The sequence below is a fragment of the Panthera pardus genome, unplaced genomic scaffold (assembly GCF_024362965.1).
Source record: "Panthera pardus isolate Hobbes unplaced genomic scaffold, ASM2436296v1 HiC_scaffold_17, whole genome shotgun sequence".
Taxonomy (NCBI): Eukaryota; Metazoa; Chordata; class Mammalia; order Carnivora; family Felidae; genus Panthera; species Panthera pardus.
This window is the reverse complement of record NW_026526732.1, coordinates 100089939-100115669: the sequence shown is the minus strand read 5'-3', so window position 1 is coordinate 100115669 and position 25731 is coordinate 100089939. Positions and strand designations below refer to the sequence as shown.

The following is a 25731-nucleotide window of genomic DNA, read 5'->3' as shown; positions in this document are numbered from 1 at the left end:
CAAGTCTGTGCAATATTTAGCTCATAGTTTTAATATGCAAAAATGTTGCTTCTGTGAATTGAAATATAAACTGTCTTGAGTATGGAATAAAGTACATTTACTTTTTTTTTTAATTCAATGACACATGGAACATTATTATGTCTGTTTTAAATTTTTTTTTTTTCAACGTTTTTTAATTTATTTTTGGGACAGAGAGAGACAGAGCATGAACGGGGGAGGGGCAGAGAGAGAGGGAGACACAGAATCGGAAACAGGCTCCAGGCTCCGAGCCATCAGCCCAGAGCCTGACGCGGGGCTGGAACTCACGGACCGCGAGATCGTGACCTGGCTGAAGTCGGACGCTTAACCGACTGCGCCACCCAGGCGCCCCTATTATGTCTGTTTTAAGAATGATATTATGGAACATCTGACAGGCATAAAGATCAATTGCACCAAGGGACCTTTTACACAAATTAAAAACACTCACCAAATATTAAAAGATATACTATCAAATGACAAAATACATTATGCTGTAACCAAAAGCATCTTAGTGCAATAGATCACATATTTTATGAAACTTACATGTATGGGATGTTTTAAAGCAACAACAAAAAAGTTAATAAAGCTCTATGTTAAAAACGTGACTGTATGGGGCACCTGGGTGGCTCAGTCGGTTAAGCGTCCGATTTCGGCTCAGGTCATGATCTCGCGGCTCGTGAGTTCAAGCCCCGCGTCGGGCTCTGTGCTGACAGCTCAGAGCCTGGAGCCTGTTTCAGATTCTGTGTCTCCCTCTCTCTCTGACCCTCCCCTGTTCATGCTCTGTCTCTCTCTGTCTCAAAAATAAATAAACGTTAAAAAAAAATTAAAAAAAAACAAAAACAACAACAAAAAAAGTGACTGTACATAATGCTGCATGCTTAATAGAAGGCCTATCCCTTTGCTTATAACAAATGAAAAAATTACTTTTAAAGCATATTTGATGAATGTAAACTTTAACAAAAGATATGAATATATATCCAGAATTTGAAAATAAATGAAAAGAAAAATTAGGAAGTAAGAAATTTACAAATCACTGCATGAGAGTATCAATTATTATGGAAAAAAATGCACATCACACAAAAACTATGTCAGTTGGTGAGTTCAAGCCCCACATGGGGCTCTGTGCTGACAGCTCAGAGCCTGGAGCCTGCTTCAGATTCTGTGTCTCCCTCTCTCTCTCTGCCCTTCCCCTGCTCATGCTCTCTCTCTCTCTCTCTCTCTCTCTCTCTCTCAAAAATAAATAAACATTAAAAAAAAGCTTTTGGGGAGAGGGGAAAATGGATGATGAGCATTGAGGAGGGCACTTACTGGGATGAGCACTGGGTGTTGTATGTAAGGGAAAAATCACAGGAATCTACCCCCAAAACCAAGAGCACACTGTATTCACTGTATGTTAGCCAACTTGACGATAAATTATATTTTTCAAAAAAAAAGCTTTTATTTTTAAGTAATCTCTACATCCAATGTGTGGGTCAAACTCACAACCCTGAGATCGAGAGTCACTTGCTCCACCAACCGAGCCAGGTCTTGATTTAAAAACAAGATTTAAAAAACAATCTCAGAAGTGATCTTGAGATTTAAAAACAAATTTTTTTTTTAATGTTTATTTATTATTGAGAGACAGAGAGAGACAGAGCATCAACATGGGAGGGGCAGAGAGAGAGAGGGAGACACAGAATCTGAAGCAGTCTCCAGGCTCCAGCTGCCAGCCCAGAGACCGACATAGGACTTGAACCTGCAAACCGCGAGATCATGACCTGAGCCGAAGTCGGAGGCTTAATGGACTGAGCCACCCAGGCGCCCCGAGATTTTTTTTTTAATGATGCTAATCTTAGTGCAATAATCTTCTACCAAAGAAAATGAGATAAGCAAAGAAGTGGATTTTGAAAATATTAATGATGAGTTTGCTTCCATTAAAGCCAAGAAAGTAAAATTACAACAAATTCTGCTTTGGTATAAATATAATTTTTATACTTAATGTGAATTACATCCATTTTTCAAGTCTTCAATATTTTTCAGCTACTTAAATGTTCTAGAAAGAAAATGCCCATAAAATACATAAAAATATGTAGATACGGGTACATAGTTTTCCTTTTGCCATAGGCTCCAATATGGCTCTGCACGGCATTGCAGTGGGAATACTGCTCAGCATCGGGAAGGAACAAATACCTGACTGATGTATCTCTAAGGTGTTGCGCAAAGTTGACAAGCCAATTCAGAAGGCCCTAGATGTATGATTCCATTTAGAACATTCAGAAATAGAAAAAACTATAGGAAGGGAAAGGAAGTCACTGGTTGCAAAGGGCTGGGATTGGGGAACGGACTGGCTATGTAGGTACAGGGAAAGATTTGGGGGATGATGGAAGTGTTCAATACCTTGATTGTGGTTGTAGTTCCACAACTGTATGCTTTTGTGAAAACCTATAGAATTGTGAGCATTTATTTTTCTCTATGAGCCTTAGACTTCACAGCAGAGCAGCATGCAAAAAATTCTCTTTGGAGAGGATGACTTTGGCTATGGTAAGTAGCATAAATTGGTGTTAATGTTTCAAGAAACCAGGAGGCCAGTTTGAATCTGGTATAATAGCCCTTATAGAAACGGTTCACTCTGAATTCCTTTTTGTCCTTCTTGATTATTGTGGTTCTCCACTTTGCCCTACATCTTTTACGGCCTATTATCTAACGAACATCTTAGTTGTTTATGGGGTCTTACTGTTCCTTGCAAGTAATAGATCTAAGATGTTAAAGGAGTCCTCCAGAATTGCCTAACTCCACTTGAGGCTGAGAGGGTTCAAAAGACTCTCGGGAGCACATGTTTTTTCAAGGTTAGACTTAATTACCTTTTAGTAAAATCTTGGCATAGGGACAACCATATTCAGGGTGCATGTCAGAGCAAAGGTTTTTAGTCTTTGGAGGTTTTCGCCCACATCTCAATTATGTTTTCCATTATCCTCTTGGCAAGCTAGCTAGATTGCTAAATCACATGGAGTTCTCCTAAGACTTTGTGTATTCAAAGATGTACGTTGTCCTCCCAAGCGACGAACAGTAGTAAAGTATTATTACTCTATATTTCTGTAGTTCATTTTACAGATAGATTATATGAATCCTTTTATAGAGGATTGTAACTCAGGGTTGGAAGAAGCTTTAGGGCCTTGTTATTCAAAATGTGGCCCACCATAATGGGGTGCTTGGGTGGCTCAGTTGGTTGAGCCTCCAACTTCGGCTCAGGTCATGATCTCATGGTTTGTGAGTTCGAGCATCACATTGGGCTTGCTGCTGTCAGTGCAGAGCCTGCTTCAGATCCCCTGTCCCTGCTCTCTCTCTGCTTCTACCTTGCACCATCTCTCTTTTGCTCTTTCTCAAAAATAAACAAACATTTAAAAAAATGTGGTCCACCAGTCAGCGTGTGCATCACCCGGAAGTTGGGAGAAATGCAGAATCTCAGGGCCCAACTCCAGACCTGCTAAATCAGAATGCATAGTTCAACAACCCCTTCTCCCCATTTGTGTGCACATTTTTGAAGTGTTGGAACACTGCTGTCCTTGCGCTTTGGCCTCATCACTTATGTGGTGCTCAGCTCTGCCACAGCACCCCTGCAAAGAGCTCAAGCGAGGTGAATTTATTGTATATTGCACCTTCCATTACTATTTATACAATGCTTGTGTAATATCTTGTACAACATAATAGATATGGAACACAATAACGCATTGAATACTTTGGTTGTTATTTATCATGTAAATGAATGTGCTACGGTAGGAGTTTGAAAAGCACACGGAGTATTCACAGGGAACTACTAGATATCATTTGTATGGTAATGCTGAGAAGCCTGCTTAGGTATTTTCAGGTAGAGGATCATCTCTGAGTAACACACAAGATCAAAGACCTCTGCTGCAGCTACTTTACTTACACTGGACATCCTGCGGCAACACAGGTGGGCAAATAGTAACATTAACTTGTACTGGTCAGTGATATTTCTGGGACTAGTCTTAGGACTAGTTTAGCATTCAAATGTATGTAATGTTTAAAATTTAGGGGGCGCCTGGGTGGCTCAGTCGGTTAAGTGTCCAACTTCGGCTCAGGTCATGATTCGCGGTTCGTGAGTTCAAGCCCCGCATCAGGCTCTGTGCTGATGGCTCAGAGCCTGGAGCCTGTTTCAGATTCTGTGTCTCCCTCTCTCTCTGACCCTCCCCCATTCATGCTCTGTCTCTCTCTGTCTCAAAAATAAATAAACGTTAAAAAGAAAATTAAAAAAAAAATGTAGAAAGAATTCTTGATGCCCTCCTCATAGGTGACTATAGAAATGGTTTAAATTCCTAATTTTTTTTTTTTGAGAGAGAGAGAGAGAGAGAGAGGGAGAGAGAGAGAGAGAGATTGACAGTGAGTGAGGGAGAGGGGCAGAGGGAAAGAGAGAGAGAATCCCAAGCAGTGCAGGGCTTGATCCCACGATGCTGGGATCATGACCTGAGCGGGAATCAAGAGTCAGATGCTCAACCAACTAAGCCACCCAGGCATCCCTAAATTACCCAGTGTTAAGAGGCATATTAATTGTACCTTCTTCCAGGTTCTCAAATGTCCGCATTTTTTTAAACCTGTGATTACTTATGTAATTACCCTGTGCTTTCTGCTAAACTGTGTATTTACATCGAGGTCATCTTTCTAAGTGTGGTTCCACGATCCCCTATTCAAACCATTGAGAAGAAGTTTTTCGGAATTCAGAACTTCAAATATTATTATGTAATATTCCAAGCAGAGCCTGTGACAGCACCCCTTAACCAAACATTAATATTTCTGCAACGTATGAAATAAACATTCACACTAATTCATATGAATGAAGCCTCTAAATATGTTTTTCTCATGTCAGATCAAGCTTTTGCCACAAAATCAGTTACAACATTTTTTCTGTTTTCATGGTTTTTGTCTTGTTTTTACATTTTGCAAACTGTGGATAAAGGAAGATGGACCTGTTTATCATAACAAAATGAGAAGACATTTTAGGAGTGCTTCAGTTCACCTTTTGCTTACGAGTAGGGAGGGACTGGGCAAAAATGAAGGTACATAAGATGTTTATCAAAACTAAAATGTGTTGAAATAGTCCATAACTTTCTGAATGTTTAATAAGCAACACGGTCAAAATATCATGTGAGGCCAGGGGTTAACCCTGTATCTGCTGATGCCAATTCTCACTGGCCCTGTTTCTTTCTGAAAGACCCTAATTTTAGCTAATGAGCCAAATTAAAAATACTTGCTTCATCAGACTATCTTGCCAACTTTGGGGCCATGTGACCCTGTAGCGTTGCATGAGATATATGCAGAGGGTTTCTGGGGAAACTTCTGTTTTCCTGATATAGATCCAGCCTTCTTACTTTCTCTTCTCTTCTCCCTGCCTGGGTGTTGCTGTAGTACGTAGGGGTACAGTGGCTCCCTTGCAACAAAGAAGTGGTCAGCATGAAGATGAAAGCCTCATGTTCAGGATGGTGGAAGTGAAAAGCAGGAAAAGCCTCTTGAGCCTCCAGGGCAACGTTGGACTACCCCAGCTTCTTGTTGCACAGGGCAAGTGTATCATTTAAGATACTGTTTTTGAGTCTGTTATTTGCACCTACACATTCCTAAATGCTGTGCAGTATCACTGATTTTTCCCCTCTTTTTTATTTTTATATGCAATAAACTGACTCTACCCATCTGGCTTCCCTGGAATGATAATTATAGCTCTGTACAATGTCCATACCCATTATTACTTGCCTTACCAATTAGAAACACCTTTAACTTGCGTTGGTTTTCAAGGCTATCTTTCATCTACCAAGAAAAATTATGGTACAATGCTTCCCTCACCAGTAGCTTTTGTCCACTTCTCTTCAACATGTGTTCACTCTGGTAAAATGATGCCCTTTTCTCCTAATAAAAATGACTATCAAGCAAGGACTGCAGAGGTTGAAACAAAACATTTAGAATAATTTTTTAAAAATAACTTTTCTAAATAACTTTGAAATAATCAAAAAGTTTTAATTGTCAGTTTCATATTTGTTTCCTTCATTTTTTTGCCTATTCTTAGGCAAAATTTACAACAAAGTTTAGTCAGTAATTGGTCAGCTTTGTATTCAATGCAGGTCAAATCAGTAGATTATAATTCAATCATTCCATTTAACTCCCTTCCAAATCTGTATGCTCTTTTTTTTTTTTTTTTTTTTAAGTTTATTTATTTGGGCACCTGGGTGGCTCAGTCCTTAAGCATCTGACTTTCGCTCACGTCATGATCTCACGATTTGAGAGTTCCAGTCCAACGAACCCCATTTCAGGTGAACACGAGCCCCATGTCCAGTAAAAACAGGAACCTACTTTGGGTGAGCCCTGTTTCTTTCTCTCCACCCAGTCTCTGCCCCTCAGGGATTCTCTCTCTCTCTCTCTCTCTCTCTCTCTCTCTCTAGCTCTCTGTCCCTCACTCACTTGTGCCCTCTCTCTCAAAAAATAGACAAATAAATAAATAAATAAATAAAGCTTATTTATTATTTTTGAGACAGAGGGACAGAGAGAGAGACAGAGACAGAGACTATGTGAGTGGGGCAGGGGCAGAGAGAGAGAGAATCCCAAGCAGGTTCTGTGCTGTCAGAGCAGAGCCACACTCAAGGATTGATCTCATGAAAGGTGAGATCGTAACTTGAGCCAAAATAGTCAGACATTTAACCAACTGAGCCATCCAAGCACCTCCAAATCTGTATGTTCTTTTCTTGCCTTATAGATTCTCTTCCTTCTTTTATCTCTTTGACATTTGAAATGTTTGTTTTAAAGTTCCCTTCAGATGATTCTATAGCATGTAGTTCATTCAGGGTGATTCCTTACATATTGGTGTCTGCCGACTCTCTCCTTGGCCTGTGAGCATATCTTCAGAAGTAATCAAGACCTCTATTTGGGTCCTATTTGATCTCAGGGTATAGAAGAATCTCCAAGGGTTGGTTTCTTGTTGTAGAAATGTACCCCAACACACATATAATTTAGGATATGATAAAAATGGCATTTGAAATCAACAGGGAAAAGACAGTTATTTGATAAATGGTATTTGTAAACTTGAATGGTTATCTGGAAAAAGATGAAGTTATATCCATATCTTATATTTTATACCCAAGTAAATTCCAGATGAACCAGACATTTAAACAAACAAAGTGTCAAAATAATTCACGGGAGAATCTTCTCTTATAATCTTTGAGTGGAAAAGTTATAAGCTACACAATAAAATTCAACTTCATAAAAAATCTGTATGGCAAATGCCAATATGGCAAAGATAAGAGATAAGCAAGAACCTAGGAGAAAATATTTGCAAGACATTTCACAATTAAAGGCTAAATTCCCCAGTATATAAAAAGTATCTTCAAAGAAGTAAGCCAACAATCAAATAGGAACATGAATAAAGGTGTAAAAAGATGGTGTATAGAAAAAGATCTACAAATGGCCCTTATACCCATGAACATACACCCAACCGCACTCATAAATGCAAATTAGATCTACAGAGAGGAAATCATTTTTTTCTTGTCAGATTGGCAAAGAGCCTAAGTTTAATAACACTCTATGTTGGCAAATGAATGAGAAAACAGACCCTTGGAGCTTAAACTGGAAAAAACATGTCACTGGAGTAATTTTATAAATGTATAAAAATTGCATATACATTATGTCATTTGACCCAACAAATCCACCTTTAAAAATGTTTTCCCATAGATTTACTTCCCTGTGTGTGAAATAATACATTTAAACGTTTATCACAGCAAAAAATTAGGAAGTAAAAGCTTATCAGTAGGGGACTAGTTCATTAAAGGAATGTTCTGTGGCAGAGAAAAGATCAGGAAAGTCTTGAATAGGAACAATATCCGTGATATATTTTGTGTGTGTGTGTGTGTGTGTGTGTGTGTGTAAAATGCAAACTATAGGTCACTGTGTGTATAGCATTTGGTAGAACTTGTGTGAGGAGGAAAACTATGTATATGCATGTGCATTTGCATGTGTATGAATAAATATTTCCGTAGAGATGCACAAGAAGCTGGCATCATTGGTTGCCTTGGGTAGAGGTGTGAGTGGCTAGAGGTCAGAGCTGAGAGAGAAACACCTTTCAAATGTATTGCATTTTTAAAAATTAAATGGCACTAAAGTATATACTTTAAATATACATTAAAGTACATACTTTAATAGATTCAAATTACATAAATCTCAAGAACGCACAAAACAAATTATGGTGACAGAGGTAAGAATAGTATTACCTCTATGGGGAGATGTTTACTGGGAACAGGCAAGAGACAGCCTTCTTAGAGGAGCACAGAGATGTCCTCTATCCTGAACTGAACGTTAGTTACGTAGGTAAATGCATGTGGGAGAATCCATCAACTCCACATTTCACATGTGTGCCCTTTACAGGACGTATATTGCACCTCAGTACATTTCTTTAAAGTGTATGCTTTGAGCAAGGAAGTTGATATATACAACCAAATACTAACATTCTGTGGACTCCTTGTTCACTGTAATCTTAGTTCAAGCTATAACTGTTTTCCCTCATTTGGTTTTAAGCTTTTAAAAAAGAGTTTTCATGTAAGAATGTATATGGATGCATATGAATCTCAATGCAGAGAGAAGTTGCTGCCACTCTGTAGTGTTCCTTCTCATTTCTTATGAAAAGTAATCCTTTGGTGACTTCATTTCAGTGTCCAGTTATCATTCCATTTTTCTACAGCCATGTTGTGTGTGGATGTGTGTGTGTGTGTGAGTGTGTGTGTGTGTGTGTGTGTGTGTGTGTACTCATTAATAAGAACATACCCAGGTATGAATAGACCCAAGTCACATGCTCTTAAGAATTTGATATTGGACTTTGCTTCCATGTTGAATGAATTTCTAAACATTAGCTCAGTGCAGCTTGAGTACTGTACAATGAGTCAACAAAAGCTCAAGTCTAAGAGTGTGAACCAATAACAAATTCCTTTTGAAAAGGAACTTTGATCTTTACCATAACACTGCCTGCTTCCACCATGTAATCTCTCATATTCTTTTTGTGTAACAAGTGTGTTTTCCCGCATGGAATGTTTTTCTAACAACAGTGGTGAGGTGTGACATGGCAACATGATTGGAGCAATGTTTGGGTCCTAAAGGAATAGGAATAAGTGCCAATGACCAAAACATATGATGGTGCTGAGTCACTGTGATTTGGTGATTGTCTAGTGAAAAGCATATACAGAGAGCTTGGCTTTCACTTCCTTTCTTTTGCTGAAATAAGCTGGAGGCACTGTTACATGACTGCCTTTCTTTCACTAAATCTCACATTTCAGGTGCTTCTCCCTCACATAATAAAATGCAAAGCACACAGGTGCCCACGTCCCTGGGGGGAACTGAGTCTGTCTGGCTGCCTCAAAGCCTCAACTAGATTTGCCTTGGAATTTTAGGTAGGGGTGGAAGATTGGGATTCATGCTTAGGAATCAGCACACTGAAATTTAATGAGCAAAGGAGTGTGTGTATGGGTGTGTGTGTGTGTGTGTGTCTTAAACTCACTCCTAGGTAGTTAAGAAACTTATTCAAGGTTGAACAGAGTAGAGGTATTTCAAATTGCTTTAGAAAGAAAATTACAAAAAAACAATCTAGGAGCCAGAGAACGTTTTGGAATGCCAGTAAGAGGGCTCCAACATAGGTGAGATGAAGGCCTTTTTGATAAATAACAGCAAGGTCCACCTGGCAAGATTAGCCATGATAGATGTGGTGGTGACAATGTGGATGGAAGAATCAACTGAGACCATCCTTCCTTGGTGTATGTGCGTGTATGTGAAGGTGTGGTGGTGGTGGTGGGCGTATTAGAGTCAAGACTTAGAGTAAGACAATGTTAAGAATGCCAAAGAGTATTGTGAGTGATCCAGGATCCTCTTGGGATAAAAGATGGGCTGGAAGGCTTGGGGCTTCTGAGGGTCTACTGAATGGCACCCAAATCACCAAATCACTAAAATACATTTTCATTACCTTTATGTTTGTTACTCTTGTCCTTGGTAGCTCTCGGCACAACAGATTGTAGTTATCTGCCAGTACCATTGGATCGGAAGCTCCTTGACCAAAGGGGACATATTGGATTGATCTCAATACCCCTGATGTTTAGCAAATGTTTCTGTTGAGTTAGTAAATAAATCCATCTTCTACTTTTTCTTCAAAACTCTGAGATGTGAAGAAAAACTTAGTGTCTCAGGACTTTTGCTTCTATACTCACACGTTCATACAGAGTAAGCACCATACAAGTGTTAACTATGCTTGCCATGATTACTACTATTTCTAAGTTTTCTTTGAACCCTCATATGTAAATATTTAACCAACTTTGGGGACAGCACAGTGGCTCAGTCAGTTAAGCAGCCGGCTCTTGGTTTCGTCTCAGGTCATGATCTCAGAGTTTGTGGGTTCAAGCCCTGAATTGGGCTCCACACTGTCAGCGGGATTCTCTCTCTCTCTGTATATATATATTTGCCCCTCCCCTGCTCTGTCTCTCTCTCTCTCTCAAAATAAATAAATAAGCTTAAACAAAAATTTAACTGACTTTGGTATTTTTATCTAATCACATTCCTCTGGTTCCTTCCTTTTATTTTTCATTTTATTTTTAAATTTGTGTGTGTAGTTTTATTTTTTAATTTTTATTTTAAGTAGGTTCCACACCCAATGTAGGGCTTGAACTCACAACCCTGAGCCAACTGAGCCAGCCAGGCAACCCCTCTGGTTCCTTCCTTTTAATTTAACTGTATGCCACGTGGCCTTATACACAAAAATTTTAAGTTTTATTTTTAGAATCCCACTATTTTCTGCACAAATGTTTATATTTCCCATATTTCCTGTTTCTTCTGAACATTTTCCCAATGACTGGAGTCGTGAAAGCCATCCTCAGGAGCTGATTCAATATCTACAGCACTGGTTAGACACAGTCTCAGGGAGTTTGTAGCCAGTGTGTAGTGTTTGCTCTTAAAGAGTATCCCTCCCTTGACCTCGCTACAGCATCCAATTGCCATTTCATTTTCCACAATCATGTGTGACAAAGTGGACTTTTTCACCCTACTCACTTTTATCTCAGCTAGCTGCTGCCTGACTTTGGCTTCACTGCTCTTCAGAACACACCACTTCCTCTTTTTTTTTTTAATTTTTTTTAATGTTTATTTACTTTTGAGAGATAGAGTATGAGCAGGGGAGGGGCAGAGAGAGAGGGAGACCCAGAATCTGAAGCAGGCTCCAGGCTCTGAGCGGTCAGCACAGAGCCCGACGTGGGGCTGGAACTCATGAACCAAGAGATCATGGCCTGAGCCAAAGTTGAACCCTTAACTGACTGAGCCACGCAGGTGCCCCGGAATACACCACTTCCTATAAGGCCTCAGTGCTTTCTTCTGACCTTGAGCCAGTAAGCTCTTTTCATACTCCTCTGTCATGCTTAGTTGGTCTGACATTATTAAAAAAATAAAATAAAACAAAAATCCCTCCTCAACCAAAAGCCTTTTCTTTACGATAGTCTCTTCTTCCTGACAGGTATGACCCTGAGCTCCTTTTTTTTTTTTAACCCATCCGGTGAACAGGTTAATGCTGATTTTTCTTTGTCACACCCATTATTGGCATCCTTTTGCTTTCTGAGGTGAACCCACGACTCTCTACCCTCTGTAGGTCCTCATGTGTGTGGTCCCCTTCCTGTGCGTCTTTACCCTGATCAGGACACTCTTAATTCCACTTGGTTTTCTAAGCCAATTTTAAAACTCATACATTCAAGGAAAAACATAACTTCTTTTTTTTTTAATTTTTAGTATTTATTATTATATTTTTTTAACTTTCATTCAGTTTTGAGAGACAGAGCATGAACAGGGGTGGGGCAAAGAGAAGGGGAGACACAGGATCTGAAGCAGGCTCCAGGCTCTGAGCTGTCAGCACAGAGCCAGACATGGGGCTTGAACTTACGAACAGTGTGATCATGACCTGAACAGAAGTAAGACTCTCGACCGATTGAGCCACCCAGGCGCCCTTTGGAAAAACATATCTTCTTAAATGTTCCCTACTCTAATAACTTCCATAGGGTTTCTGTGAAAAGTGTTTTCTTCATATAATACTAATGTATCAACACATGTGTGCTTCCTAGTAAATATTCTTAACCTTTTGTCTTTTCATGAATGGGTATTGTTCCTTGAGACTCTTTCTTCTATTTGGGTTCTTTCCAAAATGCATAATATAATCTTCCATCCACAATGGATACCAACTAACTGTTGGTTAAAGTAGATAACAATTAAAAATATAATATTCACTCCTGCCAGCTAAGTAAATATTTAACTTACTTAATATGACTCAGTGACAATTTGTTCAGATACTGCACTTCCCTGCTCTCAGGGGACTGCTGTCTGTTGGTGCTTCTCTGGGTCTTCCGTTCCCACCTAGCTCAGATGTAGAGTGTGGGGCTTATGCAATAGACCAGAACATTGTTCTTATAAATTTTACTACCTCTATCACATGCCAACCTATCATAAAAGCCACGTTTAATTTGCTAGGCTGAAGGCTTATAAAAGAGGTGAGAGATTTATTTGAGAGAGAAGGAAACCATAGAAGCTTCTAGTGACAGATTGCTGGGGTTGAAGTTCAGGTTTTGCCATGTTCTAGCTGTGTGATTTTGTACAGTTCCTTAACTTCTTTGTGCCTCAGTTTCCTGTCATAAAAAGGCAGCCATGATAATTGTATTACTCTCCTAGAGTTATTACGAGGAGCAAATGAGTAAACATATGAAACAGAGTAAGCTCTATGTATTACAAGCTTCCACTGCCACAACTACTACTATTTTTAGGTTTGCTTTGAGTCTTTGTATGTGGATGTGGATTCAGATGCTACACATAACGATTCATGAAAATGAGTCATTGGGTTGATTCACCCTTAAGAAATAGATTCTGGCAGGTTAGAAGAGCAGACACCAAGTTCCCTCAGCTAAGACAAAGCCGGTGCCAGAAGGGATTGAGGAGAGTGAAAACTAGTTCCCGTTCTAACAACTGCTCTGACTCTTTACAACGGTTGCTGTCAAGACAAGGAAAGGCTGAGGAACTCTTCCAGATTGAAGGAGACGAAAGGGGCAAGGCAGCTAAATGCAACTCAGAACGCTGTGTTGGATCCGGGGTGGCCATAAAGGACATTGTTCGGAAAACTGGAAGTGTGCGAACAGAAACTGAATGATAAAGAGTGATTATGGCATCAGTGCTAAATGTATAACTGCAATGTGGTTATGTAAGAGGATACTCTTGTTCTGGTTGTGTGTGTGTGTGTGTGTGTGTGTGTGTGTGTGTGTGTATGTGTGTACACATGGAGAGAGAAAAGAGTGAGATGAGAGAGAGACTGGAAAAGTAAATGTGGCAAAATGTTAACATTGGATGAACTGGGGTAGTACAGGATTCTCTTTCCTGTTTTTGCAACTTTTCTATAAATTCGAAATTATTTTGAAATAAAAAATGAAAAAGAAAATTAGTCCTGTGATTTGCAGACCCAGTTTTCCAACTTAAAAGATGGAGGAGTTTTAATTTATGGTCTTTGAGAAGGATTATAATATTTTCTGAGCTGCTAATTGGCATATTTTGTCTGAAGAGTCTTTTAAGATGTTTTAAATTAAAAAAATCCTCCAAAGATGACAAATTAAGGCACATATTGAATATACTTCTGTTGAAAAGAATAAAAATTCATGAGAAAAAATAATTTAATAAACTGCATCTATTGGTTTATAGAAGAGTTGAATTATCATTTGACCATTTTAAAGTCAATGGTATATGATCCATTTGTATTGTCTGAAGAACTCAGTTTGCTTAACAATGAACTCTTTTCTCAAAATTTTGAAACAAACAACAGACTAATGGATTTGAGTTATCAATTTTGAAACCTCCAATTCATCATAAGTTCTTAATATAAAAAATACAAGGGTACTTAAAAATATAAGTTGACCCCAAAGTGAAAGGACAAGGTTGTATATTTTCTTTAGGTCTGAAATACATTCATAGAATAAAAGTTTGTAAGTAAATTTTATCATCTTTGACACACTGTTTCTTTTTCTGTGTCATATTCGGCCATTAAGTTCTCTTTAATATATGCTTTTATAATACAAATTTAATTATCAAAATCATATTACCAAATAGTAGTGAATGTTCAAAACATCGCAAGTTGGTTCCAGTTTAAAATAGAATGTGCTCTAAGATACCTGGGTGGCTCAGTTGGTTAGGCATCTGACTCTGGCTTAGGTCATGATCTCATGGTTCGTGAGTTTGAGCCTTGCAGCAGGCTCTACACTGACAGGGTGGAGCCTGCCTGGGAATCTCTCTCTCTCTCTCTCTGCCCCTCCCCTCATTCTCAAATAAAAATAAAAAATAAACTTAAAAATAAATAAATAAATAAAATGGAATGTGCTCCAGTGCAATCTCTTCTAGTTTTATGCATCCAGTATCTTACCCAGATGAACCCACATAAAAATGATGAATCCATTATTAATTCCAGTGACACTGGAAATGAAGCTTGAGTGGCAGTCAGAATCTGAGAGGGAATGTCATTAGGTGAAAATCTTACGGAGCTTTCTGAGGATCTCTATCAGGAGCCATCAAAGCTTTACCCCTGACATGGAAGATCTTGCTGGGGGTTGAGAGAGGCTTTGCATACTCCTTGGTTCAAGAACTCAGGACAGTTGCTAGCCAAAAACTGGGCAGCCATTACTCAGCTGTGAGCGTTAAAAATAAAAAGATAAACAATGGGAAAAAAAAGGAAGAAGAAGGAAGGCAAGAAAGAAGATAAAGGTAGTGATAACAATGTCATTAAAACCAAAAATAATTTGTCAGGAAAACAAGGATCATTTTATTTTTTTAATATTTTTTTGAGTTTATTTATTTATTTATTTTGAGAGTGAGAGTGTGATCATGAGTGGGGGAGTGGCAGAGAGAAAGGGAGAGGGAGAATCCCAAGCATTCTCTGTGCTGTCAGTACAGAGCCCAATGTGGGGCTTGAGCTCATGAATCATGAGATCATGACCTGAGCCGAAATGAAGAGCTGGAGGCTTAAACTACTGAGCCACCCACACACGCCAACAAGGATCATTTTATATAGATAAAAGAAGATGTAAAATTCATGAGCCTTCTTAGTAATATAGCCTTAAAAGAAATAAAGAAAAAACTTTCTGGAATATCAAAGAGAAAATGATAAATATAATTGTAAGAGGAATTAAAATATTTTTCTCAAGATTTTGTAGAGAGCAAAAAGTAAAATAAGATTGACTCAGTAGGTAGGTATTGAACTTTGTATTTTATAAGCAGAGGCTATACCTTTGCCATGCATCTGTGGACCATTTGCAGCGGCTGGTCATATACTTGGACACAGAAGTCCAATTATATAAGAAAAATGAGAAAATGGGGGCACCCAGGTGGCTCAGTCAGCTGAGCATCCTAATCTTGATTTTGGCTTGGGCCACAGTCTCATGGCTCTGGAGATCAAGCCCCATGTCGGGCTCTGTGCTGACAGTGCAGAGCCTGCTTGGGATTCTCTCTCTCTCTCCCTTTCTCTCTGTCCCTCTCCTGCTCATACTCTCTCCCTCAAAATAAATAAATTTAAAAAAGAGAAAATGTAGTAAACATATTTATATAATCATAGCTAACATACACAAAGAAAGGTTTAAGCAAACAAAACGCTTCAGTCCATGAATTATCTAACAGTTTCCAAAATAGTCTTAGAATATAAACGTTTCCAAAACTCCAAAGTTAATTTATAATCTTTAGGCAGATATTCACTGCAACTCTATTTGTAACAATAAAATGCTGGAAATAATCCAAATGTTTGTCAATAGGGGACTCAGACACTCACCACTGGAGAAGTGTGGCTAGAAATAAGGAGCTTCTTATGCTTCTATGGATATGTACTCTGTAGAATGTTATAACCTGAAAAAAACAAGACGGAAGAAGATATATTTCACTATTTACCCCCAAAATGTGGCAGGGATATGAATATTTGCTTATATTTGAAATCATAACAACAAAAGGGCATAATAAAAACACTGAAAAAAAATTGTTTATATTGGGACTACAGTGAAGGAAACACAGATTGAAAACTACATTTTGGATTATACCTTGTTTTGTGAATTTGAGTTTGGAACCATTTTTATATCATTATAAAAATCAAATTAAATTTCAAAAGTAATTCCTAAAACAGAAAGTAAGATAAAGATTACTGTGTTGAGTTAGTAGCTTAACTATACAAAGATAAATTATTTCAAGGGGCTTAAAAAACAGCGATTTAATGTATAACCATTGGGATATATCCTAGGAATAAAAAGAATTCCAAGTACACCTTAATATGATAAATACTATATATATATATATATATATATATATATATATATACACACACACATACATACGCACGCATATGCACACGCACATACCTACATACATACATATGTTTTTCCTTGCCAGAATGCTGGAATTTCTGGGATATTCTGATGATTCAGTAGGACAGAATATGGGACAGAATACTGGAAAGTAGCACTTAGAAAATCTAAGATTGTAAATGCTGAATCCACCTAAGGGCTATGTGTTACTGAAATTTGCAAGGTGACTGCCTTTGCTGGGACCCAAACCTGATAAGAGCAAAAATTTTATTGGGAAAATCTTTTAAGTAAAAGAATAGTTAGGGGCGCCTGGGTGGCTTGGTCGGTTAAGCGTTCGACTTCGGCTCAGGTCATGATCTCACGGTCCGTGGGTTCGAGCCCCGCGTGGGGCTCTGTGCTGACAGCTCAGAGCCTGGAGCCTGTTTCGGATTCTGTGTCTCCCTCTCTCTCTGACCCTCTCCTGTTCATGCTCTGTCTCTCTGTCTCAAAAATAAATAAACGTTAAAAAAAATTAAAAAAAAAAAAAGAATAGTTATTAAGTGGAGGTGTAGGGTATATTTGAGGTCTTAGCCTGTAAACAGAAAGTTGCAAGCAATTCCTGCATAAACTTTCTGTCTTAAAATATATATATAGATTGGGGCGCCTGGGTGGCGCAGTCGGTTAAGCGTCCGACTTCAGCCAGGTCACGATCTCGCGGTCCGTGAGTTCGAGCCCCGCGTCAGGCTCTGGGCTGATGGCTCGGAGCCTGGAGCCGATGGCTCGGAGCCTGGAGCCTGTTTCCGATTCTGTGTCTCCCTCTCTCTCTGACCCTCCCCCGTTCATGCTCTGTCTCTCTCTGTCTCAAAAATAAATAAAAAACGTTGAAAAAAAAATTTAAAAAAAAAAAATAAAATATATATATAGATATAAACGTATCACTATATTAGTCCCTAAAAATCCCATCACTTCCCAGGAGTTCACACTATTCCTGAGATTTGCTTTCATGCAAGATTTTCTAGTGATTTAATAGTCCTTGTTTTCAAACTATCAGGTAGAAAAAATAGTCATTTCATTGGACAATAAGCTACGATTTTGATTCAAAGAAGAGTCAGAAGATTCTGAAATGTGCACTGGAGTATTTTTGGAATGTGATTCAAATGGGTAAAGTTTAAACTGGAAACAGCAAAAAATTAAACATTTTCTATTTATAAAAAGCCAAACTATTTTTTCCTCACCTGGTTAAAAAGTTGGTACCAAAGTCACTAAATAGTTTCATATAATAGATAATCCTTTGTTGGATTCATTCCTACTTCTATTTCAGGAACTTATTGTGGTTTTCCCCTTTGGTTACCACCTCTACGTATCTTATGTTATCAAGCTATCTTTCATAAAATCTTCTAAGTGCTCTTTTATTCTTTATGGAAAATAGTGTGGGTGTGGGAATAACTAACTGGTTAAATTTAAAAACCACAAAGACAGACACAGATGTGACATGTATTACTGTCTTCATGTTAACAACCTTATGACATCATTTTCTAAGCTGTTTCTGAGAATGAAATTCCCAGCCACATCATCAGCTAAATTCACTCAAATTCATTATCTGGATTTGGTGTTTCTCCTGCATGGTTAAAGCTTGGAATTTGAAAGCTTGAAATTTCTTGGAATCAAAAGTGATTTAATAAACAAAGTTAATTTCAATGAGTGATAGATTTGAAGTTTTTGCCAACACAGAGTCAAAGAGATCTATTAAGGGCTCTAAAATAAGTAATTTTTTAAAAGATATCAATGGACATTTTGGTTCCCCCAAAGGACTCTGAATTGGCTAAGCATTTAATAATAAGAATGACTTTAAACTTCCTTTTCATCTCAGTATATTAAAAAATCAGTTAATTTAACATCATCAAAGTGTAATTCCCCATTCACATCTTTCTTTCACAATAAAATTTTATCTGCAGAATTCCAGTTTGATCCTTATGCAGCACTGTGCTGAGTTCTCCTGCTCAGCTGCCTGAGGTATTCATCTGAGTCTGTAGTAGGCATATGAAAGCATATTCCACCCATGTGGGACCAGAAGTTACCCCCAGAGCAGAAAGTCTTCTATCCTCAGCCCACTGCCTTGTAAACTTGCCCTTTAACTCCATACACTTTTGGACCTACAGTTACATTAACTCCAAGGAGGCAAGTACTTTGTTCTCTCAGGAGGGAAGGCCAGATCCCCACAGTAAATTGTGTACAGGCTTCTTGGGTGCCTGCCCTCAGCCTGGAACTTTGCATTTGCTCTCTCATTCCATCCAGTCAACAACACCAAGAGGGAAAAAATCTCCATTAAAAATTTTTTTTAAATTCCAGTATAGTTTACATACAGAGTTATATTAGTTTCAGATGTACAATATAGTGACTCAACAATTCCATACACCACCTAGTGCTCATCACAAGTGCCATCCTTAGTCCCCATCCCCCATCTTACCCATTCCCCCCACTCCCTGCCCTGGTAACCATCAGTTTGTTCTTTGTAGTTAAGAGTCTGTTTCTTGGTTTGTATCTCTCTTCTTTTTTTATCTTCATCATTTTTTTTTAATGTTTATTGATTTTTTAGAGAGAGAGAGAGAGAGACAGAGAGAGCATGCATGAGTGTGTGTAAGCAGGAAAGGGGCAGAGAGAGAGAGAGAAAGAGAAAGAGAATGAGAATCTCAAGCAGGCTCCTCACTGTCAGTGCAGAACCTGATATGGGGCTCCAATCCTGAACTGTGAGATCATGACCCGAGCCAAAGTCAGACACTTAACCAACTGAGCCATTCAGGCACCCCTTTCTATTTGTTTCTTAAATTCCACATATGAGTGAAAATCATACGGTATTTGTCTTTCTCTTACTGACTGATTTCACTTAGCATTATTTTCTCTAGTTCCATCCATGTCATTGCAAATGGCATGATTTCCTTTTTTATGGCTGAATGATATGCCCTTGTGTGTGTGTGTGTGTGTGTATATATATATATATATATATATATATATATATATATATATATATACATACCACATCTTGCTTATCCATTCACCTATTGATGGATACTTGGGCTGCTTCCATAATTTGGCTCTTGTAGATAATACTGCTATAAACATAGGGGTGCATATCCCTTTGAGCTAGTGTTTTTGTGTTTTTTGGGTAAGTACCCAATAGTGTAATTACTGAATTGTAGGGTAGTTCTATTTTTAACTTTTTGAGGAAACTATGTTTTCCATGGTAGCTGCACAGTTTGCATTTCCACCAACAGTGCATGAATGTTCCTTTTTCTCCACATTCTTGCTAACACTTACTGTTGAAGAAATCTCCATTGAAATTGGGGACACTTCCTGTGTGAACTAGTACCAACCATGGCCACATGGCAGAAAGCAGAGCCTTGGGAAACTGACTGATATGTGTTGACCAGGCCGTAGGCCTGAGGGAAATAAAGCAGTTGTGGGTACACGGGGGTGGAAGTCAGGAAGTTACCACAATAACTTGGGAGGTAGGGCTTTGCAAGAAGCTGGGGAAATAAACATTTTTCAAGTTTCATATTTCTCTGTTAAGGCCGGAGAAAATTGGAGCGTGTTTTATAGTAGAAATGAGTCAGCCAGACCGCTCTGTAGGTCTATAGGGCAAAAACATTTTGTTGAAAAGCCCTGTGAGTATTATTCTCACGGAACGGTCTTTTCCTAATTCTAGGGTCTTTTATGTGCTCTGTAGAATGGAGTGTGTATGTTTGGGTGGGAATATATCGGCCACAAGTCTCTCCATCTTTTATTTTTCCTTTCCATGTTGTTTACTGTCTCTTTTCCTCTTGCTCTGTCCAAACATACCAGTCAAAGGAGCCAAGCAAAGTGCCCCCCTTTTGTAGAGTTAAACATCTTCATATACGGATAGATGGCTCTGTAGGGTAGGTGAGTGCAAGATCTGGTTGTAGCAAAGCTGGGCAGCACATCAGCAACTCCAGATGCTTAGGCCACCTCTCTGTCACCCTTCTACCCCCCACGTGGCACTGTGCCCTGAAGGTCAGATGGAGGCAGGGCCTGGGCCTGCCAAGTTTTTTACTGGTATTCACGTATCCTTTTTCTATGTGCCAATTCAGCATGATCTAGGCAAGGATGATTTATTTTGTAAGGACTGAAAATGACTGAAAGTAGCTCAAGTAAAGGAGGGTCCATTGGAAGACTTTGAGGTTATGTCCTGGAGTTCATTTGTAGGAAGTGTGCCTGGACCACCTGGGAACTCTTTCACTCTTGCACTGTCTCCCTGAGTGAGGTGCCAACTGTTCCTGCTATTTTCCAGGATGGATGTGGCAAGGCTCACCTGACATGACTCCAGGGCTGTAACGACTATATGACTGCACCATTTTGTTTTAAAAAGTGGTGTTCCTCTTAGCCAATGTGTTATATACAAGCTGTTACAAGGGATGCTGCAAAATGCCTGCAATAAAATTCTTGTTAATTCACATTCATTTAAAAACATTAAGTGGATTTCATTTAATTTTCATGCAAGTGCAGGATTGGAAGTTGTCACATCAACACTAGATGGTCAAGTAGATAATGATAGGATGCCAGAATTCCAAAAGGGTTGGGAGTCATTGTTGGGGGTGTCAAAGAATTTGTTTCCCCCATAGGCACATGGCATTGAGCCAGCATACCTCATAATTCCTTCCCTTCCATCCCCTTCTCTATTTTCCACCCCTTTCTTGTAGTCAGTTCAACCAGGGGGATGTGGATGTCAGGTATTTCTGCTAGCTTTTTAACATCCAAATAGTTATTTCTCAGACACATGGTGACTTGTAAGGGTTGGTGCTGTTCTGATACTTATCCTTTGGACATTTAAAAAGTCTTTATTTTGAGGGTGCTCAGGTGGCTCAATCGGTTAAACATCCAACTTTGGCTCAGTCATAATCTCGTGGTTCATGAGCTCAAGCCCCACACCGGGCTCTATGCTGACAGTTCAGAGCCTGGAGCTCGCTTTGGATTCTGTGTGTCTCCCTCGCTCTCTGCCCTTCCTTCGCTCATGCTCTGTCTCTCTCTCTCTGTCTCTCTCAAAAATAAATAAACATTAAAATAAATAAATAAATAAATAAATAGTCTTTGTTTTGTATTAAATATTTGACCAGAGGCCAGGGTCCAGAAGGTCAGATTCAGATGATAAACCAGTAGGTTGTAAATAGCTCCATAAAGGTCATTGAATCCAAACTGATCTAGAGTGAAGGATTAAGATAAAGGAACAGAAAGGCAAATGTAGATTCATGCAAAGAATTAACAACATAAATATTCAGGGGGATAAAGAATGGAAAGAACTTGCAGTGGTCATTGTTCTCAGGTAAAATGCCAGGTTGGTCACCTCTATTGCTACGGCTGTGACCCTACTGTACTACTTATGCCACTGTAACATCCAGAAGATGGGACTTGATGAGTCATGCACACTTCCAGAGTGTTTGGTCAGGGAAACCCTGGGAGTACTAGGATGGTGAATACTGTCAGCACCAAAAGGACAAGAGATGATCTTTCATCAGATGAGATAAAGAAAGGACATTCAGAGACACAGAATATGGAAGCAATTATCTGCCCTCCTAGGAGAGGATGCTGTAATCAAGTACAACAAGCATTTGGGTGAACTCCTGCATCTAGGCTTGGAGGGAGTTGATGCCACCTGGCAGATGGGTGGGAGAACTTTCATTAGTCCCAGGTGTTCTTCGAGGGCCACAGATCCAGAGCATTATAGTTGTTTGTTTTTTTTTTTTAATTTTTTTAAATGTTTATTTTTGAGAGAGAGAGAGAGACAGAGAGAGAGAGAGAGAGTGAGAGCAGGGGAGGGAGACACACAGCAGAGAGAGGGGGAGACACAGAATCTGAAGCAGGCTCCAGGCTCTGAGCTGTCAGCACACAGCCTGACGTGAGGCTCGAACCCATGAACTGTGAGATTATGACCTGAGCTGAAATTGTACCCTTAACCGAATGAGCCACACAGGAGCCCCGGGAGCCTTTTAGCTTTAAGGCAAGAATGGGACCAATATTTCCAGTCCATTTGTGAATGATCCCAGAGAAAGAAGCAGAGGAGAGGAAGATACCACTTTTTATCCACCCTGGAGGAGGCCCTCAAGCCTCATTAGTATCTCAACTGTTTGGTCTAAATTGAAGGGTGTAAATACAGTGTTCTTTTTAAACCTAAAGTTAAATTTGATTGATTGATGAATTAATTGATTGATCAGTGGTCACTGGGAACTTAAACATGAATATTATATGATCAAAGCCCTTAAGGAGGTTAGAGTTTAAAAGGGGAATACAAATATCTATGATACTGTGTGATAAGGGCAACAATAAAGCAAGTACAAGATATAAGGAATCTTCTGGGCTTTGCATTGGACAAAATGTCCTTGGGAGGTCCTTTCCCTGCAAGCCAGTATGGGCTCAGCTCCAACTCCAGTGATTCTAAATGAGTCTAAAGATAACAGATTATCTCACATCTGGAACCGTGCCCACTGTCTGAAATTTCCCAGTGGCCACCAATAAGGTCTGGTCCCTACAGGCCCATTAGTTATTATCTATCCTACATTGCTACTTCTGGAACAGACACCAGACATGTAGTATTAGAAACAGTACCACAGGGCTTTGTCCCAAACAATCTTTGAAATAGGCCTGTTTCCACTCTGGCTCATGCTGGGGAAGCAGCACCTTTGCTTCCTGATTTCTGTCACATGTCTTCCTGCAGTTTTGTCTCCTAAGACCAGCTGGTGGAAGAGCTCAAAGTGCAAGGAGCCAGTCATGAGGGACCTGGAGCTCAAGAAATGAGCAGTAAACACTTAGCACATCATAAACATGGATAATTTAACAAGACATACAGATAGATGGCCCCGGTGGACTTATACTGGATTAGTAGACTGCCTCTTGCTCTTAGTGGTTCTTTCCGTGCTGGTTTTTGGGGAAAAAGTATAAAAGACATTCTGTTAGGAAGATGAGAAAAAAAATGCTTCTGTTTTAGACAAAGCTTGTGAGGGTTCAAGGATCACCCATCTATTGGCCAAAATGAGTTTCAGTGGCTTAAAAATGAGAAAGATAAGTACAGGCATTTTTGCCTTCTCATTGTACTTAAAGGCAGATTTTACAAGTCTTTCTTCTCCACCTGAAAACAGGACTTGAGAAATAGTAAAAAGAGATAATGGATATGACTAGAGTTTCAGCATCCTAAAGATGAATATTGTTCTTAGAAGTAAATGCTTGGTTCCAGAAGCTTTCTGAATACCATGTAGCGCTGAAGAAACTATCACTGCTGGCTCAGACCTTGATAAGATAATAACATATATTAGATGTTTTCCCTAGTCAGACACACTTCTAAGTGTCATATATATGTGTGTGTGTGTGTGTGTGTGTGTGTGTGTGTGTGTATGTGTATATATATATGTATATGTATATATATACACATACACACACACATATACACAATTTATATATGTATATATACACACTATATATTCTAATATGTGATAGATAGATAGATACAGATATACTAATTTATTCTCTTAGGACATAAGGGATTAGCAGACCTTTCAAGTCCTGGTATGTTCTAAGACAAGTTAACCCAGAAACTGTCATGGAAAAACAGATTCAGCAAAAAGGGACCAGCCAACACGTTACGCAGAAGTCCCCGTGGCTTAGTGGCAGGGATTGGACATTGTGCCCTTAGGGGAAAAACGATGAGATCAGAGCAGACTGGGAGAGATCAGGTCTGGCACTTGTGCAGCAGGCCTGGATTCAAAGATGATCTGATGGGAAGCTGGGCAGACAGTTGGGCCAAGGCATTCATCCATAGGGGCCGGCCAGAGAGGCACAGTTTGGATTGAGAATGTGGGTGCACCAGATCAAAGCAGCAGGCCTGAGGAAGGGGTGCTGGGGCCTAGAGAGAAACCTCAGCCCCTGGGATAAAGTGGCAGTTGCTTTTTATAGAGCACTGGTGTATGGGGTGCTCTGGGAGAACCCTGTGAAGGGTGTGGGGTCTCCAGCACTATTTGGGCATACCCTCCCATGGTTTGGTGACCCAGGCAGAAAAAGGGACAAAGTACAAGAATAACAACAGCAGGGAGAAGTTGTGCTAGATTTCATCCCAACACCAAAATGTAGTTACAAACAAGTAGAAGAAGATTTTTACACCCTACTCTGAGCCCTAGAAGGCTCTACTGGATTGGGATTCATTCTCCTTTACCATCAGGTCTAGGATTCTTTTTTTTTTTTTTTTTTTAATAAAAAAAATGTTTATTTATTTTTGAGAGAGAGAGATAGAGAGCAAGCAAGGAAGGGGCAGAGAGAGGGCGACACAGAATCTGAAGTAAGCTCCAGGCTCTGAGCTGTCAGCACAGAGCCCAACACGGGGCTCAAACCCACAAACCATGAGATCGTGACCTGAGCTGAAGTTAGATGTTTAACTGCCTGAGCCACCCAGGCGCCCCAGGTCTAGGATTCTGACTGTTAATAATACTGACTTTGGGGATCTCCATTCTTAGGATTACTCAGGGTTTGTTGTTTAAATCCTACTTGGCTTGTACTAATAGGCACTAATGCCAAGCTTTTACCACTAAATTCATAGGCTTGTCAAATAAATGGTAATACCAAGAGATCTGCTGCAAGTTACTACTTGTAACCCATGTGTAATCCATTCTTGCTTGGTGTCTTAAGGTATTCTTTAGTTCCTAATCCCTAAACCTAAATAAAGAGTTGGCAACCTTTTTCTTTTAAGACCAGTGGTAAATACTTTAGGCCTTGCTGGCAATATTCATTTCTGCCACTGTGGTGGGAATCTGTGATAGACAGTAAGACAAATAGGTATGGCTGTGTTCCAGTAAAACTTTATTGACAAAACAGGCAGCAATCAGATTTGGCATGTGGACCACCGCTGCTGATCCACGATAGAAATGAACAGACAAACAGATATATACATTTTATACTCTCCATGAGCAATTTTTAAATTCTAATTGTTTTTTTTTCCTAAAGGATGGGGGGTAGGAGGAACCATTTTACCTGTGTGTCTCTGTCATTTACCTTCTAGCTTCCATTTGTAACTCTGGAAGCGAATAGCCTCAAACCAAACTTCCTGTCTGCTTTTAAGATACAGAAGCGGCTGGAACGTGTTATTGCGGGTTTTTTATTTTAAGGACCGAGATCCTGTTTGCTACTTTTTCCTCCCATCTAGTGAAGTTCTTCATACACAGACGGCCTCTGCTAAGAGTTGAGTAGTGTCTCTTACGCGGCCACTACTCTTTCTTTCTCCCATTTCACTGGCAACAATGACCATTTAATTTGGCCTTCTTTGGCACTGCTTATCCAAATAGAGAGTTAATGTATTCAAAGATGAGGCAAATGCAGTTTCTTTCAA

At 39.4% G+C, this 25731-nt stretch overlaps 1 protein-coding gene across 1 annotated transcript in view; it reads right to left on the bottom strand.

Moving 5' to 3' along the window:
* Nucleotides 1–23227: 23227 nt before the first annotated feature.
* Nucleotides 23228–25731, bottom strand: part of KLHL31 (kelch like family member 31) — a 46841-nt gene continuing 44337 nt past the window's right edge. The window contains exon 5 of the transcript XR_002082103.2: nt 23228–23276. The gene's annotated coding sequence lies outside the window, so the exon portion shown is untranslated. The remainder of the gene's footprint in view (nt 23277–25731) is intronic.